General features: G+C 38.4%; 2 long non-coding RNA genes across 2 annotated transcripts; one reads left to right on the forward strand and one right to left on the reverse strand.

Moving 5' to 3' along the window:
- Positions 1-3863: 3863 nt before the first annotated feature.
- LOC121791503 lies at positions 3864-6103 on the reverse strand. Its single transcript, XR_006048579.1, has 3 exons — positions 5590-6103; positions 4485-4549; positions 3864-3896 (listed from the first exon to the last, which is right to left on the reverse strand). It is a non-coding gene; the product is annotated as an uncharacterized LOC121791503 (long non-coding RNA).
- LOC121791504 lies at positions 5072-6301 on the forward strand. The gene is made up of 2 exons (XR_006048580.1): positions 5072-5608; positions 6112-6301. It is a non-coding gene; the product is annotated as an uncharacterized LOC121791504 (long non-coding RNA).
- Positions 6302-6663: the final 362 nt, after the last annotated feature.

Consider the following 6663-nt stretch of genomic DNA (forward strand, 5'->3'; position numbering starts at 1 on the left):
TCAAGGTAATTCGGCAACCTCCATCTCTGTACACGTTTTTACATCTAAATCAAATAGCCAAACTCATTGAACTTCTGGAACAGGACCGAGAAAGAGATTCAAGCCACACACTCTTTTCAATCCACTGCTAGTCTCCATTACAAATCTGACCAGAGGTAATTTCAGAGAAAATCCATCTTCCTCTTCCAAAATAAATCCTCTTTTGACACATTCTCAGCGTTCCGTCATTCTTCGAAAATAGCTTTGGTGCACCCCGAGGTGGCACACTGAATTTGATGAAACCCAGGTTTTCACAGTTCTTGCAGTTGCATCTTGAGTTCTTCCAATTCCTTAGTCATCATTTTGTATGTTGTCCTAGATATTTAGGGTTGATCATAGCTCCAAGTCAATTTTAATCTACGACTGTCTATCTGTTAGGAAAGGCAATCCAACATGACTTTTCTTAACGGTCCTAATCTCATGTCGATAATAAAGACAAACTTATTTCGCCATTTTCACTTTCGGTCTACTTCATCTGGATGTGAACATATCACTGAAAACTTCTTCCAACATTCCCTCCATTTTCTTCCTATGCGAAAATTCTTATAATAATGTTCCTAATTCTCTACTTTGTTTGAGGAGGTGGTGGGGATACCACGCGTTTCTTTCTTTCGATTCCTTTCCTACTCGCATATCTTGACTCGAACGTTTCTCTCTTTGTTGATGGTGTCACCTTGTTACCATACTCTTATTTTCTCGGCAATTGTCGTATTGTAGCAGTGATCTTTAAATATTCCATTCCTCGTTGCTCATTTAGTTTTATTCATCATCCTCGTATCGATCGATCAACTATTTTCACCTAGATCTTTACATCGTACAAGATGATCAGGCCCAAGTGCCTATAATTCCCTTAACATTTTTTACTCATTATCTATGTACATAACACGACATTCAATTTCCAGCTCGTTACGAGCGGTTCGTAAATGCGAAACATTCCTCGTCTCGTTCTATTGGTCATGTCTCCACTTCTGGTTGGTATATCATTTCTGTGCGTACCTGTCTACAAAACTTATTTCCCATGTGTATCTTAAAAGATCAAGCTTTTGCCTTTCCCTACCATGTTGCATCAAGAACTCCGAATGTGTATCAAGAACTCAAAATTTAATCAAACAGTCTTAACTTGGATATGGACTGATTTCAAATTATAGCAACACTGCTAAAACGTCTCTATATTGGAAGAGTTTAGAAATCACTCAAGGAAACAAGAATTATAATTTTAGCTCTTTTGCTTTGAATCTCTACACTAACTCGCAGCAATTGGTTTGGATTATCCCAACAAAGGTTGAAAGAACATAAGATAGGTCATGAAAATAGGATGAGATTGAAATAGATCTCAATTCCCGTGGTAGGCTACCAAAAAGATAATTCAGTTGTCCGATCAATTTTGAAAGGTCCATACAACAATGGATAATGTCCCAAACAATGTCATGGCCAGGAATGATAAGTTGCATGAGGATTTAGAAATGTAGGCAGTTTCCACGAAGCAACACTAATCATGGTTCAACGAAGATCAAAATATGGAATAATGATATCACATCAATGGATTCACAGGTTTGCAACCAACGTGAAGTGAACTTTTAAGAGAATCAGCTAGATCAAACACGTTAAGGAAAAAGAGAACAAGATAGCCTTAACTTGGTATTGCAGAAAGAAAAATCGTTGAGCATGAAACAATATATGTAGTGAAACTGAGCTAAAAAGAATTTCACTTCTGCAAGAAAGAACTTGCCGCATGCATAGTTACGAAATAAAAAGGTGTACAAAAGTTCCAAGGAGAATATTCCACCCTTTGAAGATACATATATGGGAGATGTGATTATACTGAGGGTTATAACTGCAAACAACTTTAGGATGGAGTTCAATTACGGAAGCTCATAAGGTCAAAATATTGTCCTTACGAAAGATGAATCAAAGAAGACTACTAATCAAGATGTCCAAATTTACAAAGCAAGTACCAATTTTCAAGAACTGAAAGGGAGTCATGACTTGTTATAGGAAAAAAATAATGGGCATTACTCGCAATGCATGAGTCAACCAAGGTGTTGAAATAGCAAGAGCTCACGGTTATTCAATATATATCGAAAAGAGTTTAGAATCCAAGTAAGTACCGTTGATTTAAAATAATTCATTCTAGCTACGAAGGTCGCACTCCCTAGTCCATTTTTCGCGAGCCTGAACATGGTAATATCGTTCTAAGAAACCTTGGACTCCAAGTTGAGATTCATCGTGTCGTTACAACCAATGTAAGTAGTCGAAAGCCATATCTTCATAATATTCTTTGCACGTGATAACAGTCATTCTCTCAAAACGTTGTAGTTATACTCGCGCTCTTAACATGCTATAACGGTCGTTTTCGTCGCATTAACATGTTATGCACGATTGCATTCACTTTACTTGATTGCAGGCACAAATTCTCGTCGTTGTAAGGATACATCACCTAACATTTCTTCTTGTCTTGATTTCGTTAGAAAACTTTCATTTTATTCTTATCATCCAGGGAAGACAATAGGCAATTATAATAATCCGTCTAGTTCGAAGTATATGTTTTCGTTTGTCCCATCACTTAGGAAAGTGATATTGTGGTAATCAATTTGCAACTATGTTCAAGCACGTTCAGCCTAGCATACTTCTTAGGCACTCTATGTTTTCCAGACATGGTTCACAGTCTCATACTTCAACACATATATTCGATCATTGCTTAATTCAAGCTCCATATGGATTCTACGTTTGCAACAAGGTTCAAAATTCAACATTTCACTTTCGTAATGACTATATACGGTACTTCGTACTTCATCAATCATGAATTATCATCACATAAAACGTCATTTATATACTGCGCAGTCAAACATGTTTAAACCATTTGGCATTTCATAGCATTTCATCTAGCGTATATTAATATTTAAAATAGAAATTCAATCAATCCATCGTCCATGGAATCACATCTCATAAATCATACAGTTCATGTCCATCTATGTCACAATCACATAATTGCAACTACGCACGCGTCATACTTTGCGTTTCAGAGTTCCAAAATCATATAATTTCAACAAAATATGCATTAAAATTTTCACCGTTCAAGTAATCAACATATATGTTCTTCAAATTAAATTCGCAGTTCAAACGTGTAATAACAAGTCTCCGTCTCAAGCATGCGATTCATTTTCACACTTCAATATCCATCATATTCAACACCTTCAATAACATGCTCCCATAGTGTCTCACGTCCCATAGTTTCTCACGTCTCGTATGACCACAATATTTTACAAAGCCATAGCATTTACTTTAAAATTCCAATAGGCCAAGAATTGCCATTTTTGCAAGGAACCATTTTCCACCGAATTTCAAAATTTTCGGTAATTCATTTAAAAAAAGTCGCCAAAATATTCTTACCGCTTCTTTCGTGGTTGGGCGTGACGAGTTGTGGTGTTGAGCCTTCGACGTTTAACACTTTAGTCTATCGATACAAGGGTAGACTACAACTCAAAAAGACTCTTGGGTCCAGAGCGGAAAGAAACTGAGGCTCTGATACCAAACTGTCACGACCGCCCTTTAGGGTTAATAAATACGGGCGATCGTGATTAAAAGAATTTAATAAATAGACGAAGAGAACTAGGGTTTTAATAAAGAGTTTGACCAATAATTAATATTTAACAACAAAGGGCCAAGAGGTCGACGTTATCCAAATAATTAGGTTCAACGCTAAAAGAATGGTGAGTAAAGACAAGTCTCAGCGGAAGCGTTCAAGAGAAAGAGTGACGTCATGTGTGGAGACACAACGACACTCGTAGTTCACAACTAACCAACCATGCTTCAATTTTAAATTGCTCAACACCACCAACTGCTCGTCGCCGCTCAACCTGCACATAGGGAAAACACATGCAGGCTGAGTACTTAATATACTCAGTGGGCTTATGCCGAAAACATTTGATGAAAGTTATGTCATCCATACCATAGTGAACTCGTTTTACATTTAGAAAGAAATATCATCGAGTATCACAAACAATTTCATAGACTGGCCAGTCAAAACAATCTCCCCACTTTCTCATCAATCATTCAATCACATTCTCTTTCCATCATTTAATCACATCCTCTTTCCATGGTGCGACGAAAGTGTGGCCACACTATTCGCCCACGAGACCGGCCGACTAGCAAGGACGGCTCACGATCTCACCTGTGTACACTAGCCTGATAGGTTTGCGGCCCTACTCAGACCCGAATTCGTTTAACATAGCCCTATAGCCTAATGGAGCGAACTCACAAACTAGGCATCAGGCAACAATCTCAACATAGCCCTATAGCCTAATGGAGCGAACTCACAAACTAGGCATCAGGCAACAATCTTATCATCAAAACAAACATGGCATGACATAACAATTTAAACCAGCCTTATTCCACCATAATCATACTTTTGAAAACGTAAAAGAGTTTAGTAAAAGAAAACCCACCTCGACTGTTTAATTCTCAAGTACTTTCTTCCCCTTGGTATCACGATTCACTTGTGAGGATTCACCTTTAAAATTTTATAATAGATAAATCAACACACTTTTCACATATATAAATCAAAATGTATGCATCCTAATTAAAGTTATTTATCTCTCGTTTTTTTGATTATTCGGCGGCCGCTTACGCCCTATTTCCTCTGTTGGCTCCTCGTACTTTCCTTCAAAATGTAGAAATTAATCCCAATATTTATTTAAGCTCGTAATTAAATCCCCACAATTATTTCTCTTCGAATTAATTATTTCCGACCTAAGATAAAATTATTCACTCTTCGAATTATACCGGAGATTAATTAAATATTTGTCACAATTAATTATCGGCCCAAAACTTAATTCCTTCCCCACCTTATGTCTTCAATTTGATGAATTAATACCCCCACTAAAGAAGGCCCAAACTTTAAATTGATCACCCAAAATAATTTATTAAGCCCAAATCAATTAAAATCAAAAGGCCCAAAATCATTTAATCCCCCCCCCCCTTTTTTTTTACTTAGGCCCAATCCCCTATTTTAAACACACAACAGAAACAAAAGCCCAAAGGAGGAAGAATCCTCCCCACCCCACGTAACACCCTCTCTCTCTCTACCCCTTCTTCTTTCTCGACGGAAATTGCAGCAGATCGCCGCCTTGACCGCCTCCGCCATCGGCCGCTGCTCTCGGCACGCCCCAACCGCTGCACCCGACGCCGTCGCTGTTGTGTGGTTCAGCCGTCGCTGCTGTTTCGCGCCGCTGCTGCTCGTCGCCGGAGTCCCGCCGTCGCTGCCGGGGACGCGACGCCACCGCTGCCAGCAGCAGCTCTCGGTCAGTCCCCGCCATCCGTTGCTCCGATTCACCCCGAAACAGACCCGACGCCTCTGACCCTAACCCGATTCGCCCCGCAAGTAAGGTTCTTAGTTTGGTTTCGAAAATTCCAGTTCTTTAAAGGTTCAATCTTTTATCCGGTTTTCGCTGATTCAATCGTTTAGGAGGTGATTTACAGATTAATAGATGGTAGAGTTTGATGTAAGAATGCAGCAGTTTCAAATCGGATTTGGTTGGAGGGGGTGTATACCTTCAATAATCTGAGACGGGTAAGCTGTAAATAATAGAGATTGTGGCTTCTATCTTCCTTTCTCTTGGTTTCTGCCAGAAGTATGTTCATGTGTCAAAAGAGGATTTATTTTGGAAGAGGAAGATGGATTTTCTCTGAAATTACCTCTGGTCAGATTTGTAATGGAGACTAGCAGTGGATTGAAAAGAGTGTGTGGCTTGAATCTCTTTCTCGGTCCTGTTCCAGAAGTTCAATGAGTTTGGCTATTTGATTTAGATGTAAAAACGTGTACAGAGATGGAGGTTGCCGAATTACCTTGAATTGAAGTTTGAAGAGAAAGGCTTGCTGCAGAGGACGGGTAGAATAAGCAGACTGAATTGATTTGGTGATTAAATTAGAGGGATGGGTGGTTTGGATGTGGGAGAGATTTTAGGGGAGAGGTAGCGTTGCCAACGTGGGTTGAGGGGTTAAATTCAAATTTTTTTCTTTTCTTTATCTTCTTATTTTTGAATTAATTTGCATTTATCTGGTATTTATCTGCAGATTACGGAGGAGGAATATCTTTTCACGGAGGAGGAAGATATCTGCAGGATCTTTATTTAGTAATTGGATTAATATCAAGGAGAAACTTTAATTAAATTAGTTTAATTCACGGTCCATTGTATTTTATTTTAATTTGCGCAGTCCATAATTTATTTATCACGGACTGGACCTTTATATAATTATTTATTTAATTTATCGGATCCAACACGGCATTGAGTCCAATAAATATTCCTCACGGACAGGAATTATTTAAATTCGTATCATATTTTATTTCACAACTTCTAATCCAACAACAATTAATTCACCAATTAATTGCCGACAATTAATTCACGGACTTCGCAAAAATAATAGCATTAATTACGAGTACTTTAGGGTTCACAAATTAGGTTTAGAAGAACGGGGCGTTACATCCTACCAACCTTAGCAGAAATTTCGTCCCGAAATTTGTTACCCTCAAGTAAAGAGTTCTGGATACAATTCCATCATTTTATCCTCATTCTCCCACGTGGCTTCTTCATGCCTGTGATTTTCCCATAGTACTTTCACACAAGC

Source organism: Salvia splendens, unplaced genomic scaffold (assembly GCF_004379255.2).
Source record: "Salvia splendens isolate huo1 unplaced genomic scaffold, SspV2 ctg836, whole genome shotgun sequence".
Classification (NCBI taxonomy): domain Eukaryota; kingdom Viridiplantae; phylum Streptophyta; class Magnoliopsida; order Lamiales; family Lamiaceae; genus Salvia; species Salvia splendens.